The 1,066-nt window shown below is 48.6% G+C and overlaps 2 non-coding genes across 2 annotated transcripts; both read left to right on the top strand.

Annotated features, from left to right (window-relative positions):
* The first annotated feature begins 144 nt into the window (after positions 1–144).
* On the top strand, positions 145–226 carry Pmar_PMAR029411. The gene has a single exon. It is a non-coding gene; the product is annotated as a tRNA-Ser (tRNA).
* Positions 227–669: 443 nt separating this feature from the next.
* Positions 670–751, top strand: Pmar_PMAR029410. Its single transcript has one exon. It is a non-coding gene; the product is annotated as a tRNA-Ser (tRNA).
* Positions 752–1,066: the final 315 nt, after the last annotated feature.

Raw genomic sequence — 1,066 nt, 5'->3', positions numbered from 1 at the left:
GCTGGGCTACGCAGGCAAGAATGCGATTCAGCTAGATATCATCGCCCTTGCATAGATATTCCGCGATGCTGTGAGTCACTCCTCTAGCAACATGAACAGGGTGGCGATTCACATGGGCAGAGATGAGATCCTCTGCGTCTTCCAGACAGCGTGTCCGAGTGGTTAAGGAGGTGGACTCGAAATCCACTAGGCTATGCCTGCGCAGGTTCGAATCCTGCCGCTGTCGTATGTCTGATGCCGTTTGGGTTTTCAAGACATCTGAGCAGCCTCGCCTTCGAATCCTTATAGCGATTCTGATGAACATCAGGAATAAGTAGGTTGCGAATTAACCAAAGCGCATGACATTTGAGGAACATTGATGAGAATTGATTTATATCCCAAAAAATGTATCTACCTCTAGACTCTTATCCTATATAAGCCCTACCATTTCAGCGGATTCGCTGTCGTTGCAGCCGTCATTTGGGAAGAGACCTCATATGAAGAGTGCGAACGATGTCATTACTTCGCCGACGTTCTTGTCAAAGCGTTGGGCTACGTACGCAAGGATGCGAGTCAGCTAAATATCATTGCCCTTGCAGAGGTACTCCGCGATGCTGTGAGGCACTCCCCTAGCAACATGAACAGGGCGGCGACTCTCATCGGGAGAGATGAGATTTTCCGAAATTTCCAGACAGCGTGTCCGAGTGGTTAAGGAGATGGACTTGAAATCCATTAGGCTGCGCCTGCGCAGGTTCGAATCCTGCCGCTGTCGCACGTTTGACGACGTATAGGTTTTCGAGACATCTGAAAAGCCCCGCCTTCGAATCCTTATAGCGATTGTGATGGACATTATGACCGAGTAGGATGCGAACGAACTGATGCGCATGACATTTGAGGAACATTGATGAGAATTGATGTATATCCCAAAAAATGTATCTACCTCTAGACTCTTATCCTATATAAGCCCTATCATTTCAGCGAATTCGCTGTCGTTGCAGCCGTCATTTGGGAAGAGACCTCTTACGAAGAGTGCGAACGATACCATTACTTCGTCGACGTTCCTGTCAAACCGCTGGGCTACGCAGGC

This window comes from Perkinsus marinus (assembly GCF_000006405.1).
Source record: "Perkinsus marinus ATCC 50983 genomic scaffold scf_1104296934346, whole genome shotgun sequence".
NCBI classification, from domain to species: domain Eukaryota; phylum Perkinsozoa; order Perkinsida; family Perkinsidae; genus Perkinsus; species Perkinsus marinus.
This window is presented reverse-complemented; position numbering and strand designations above follow the sequence as displayed.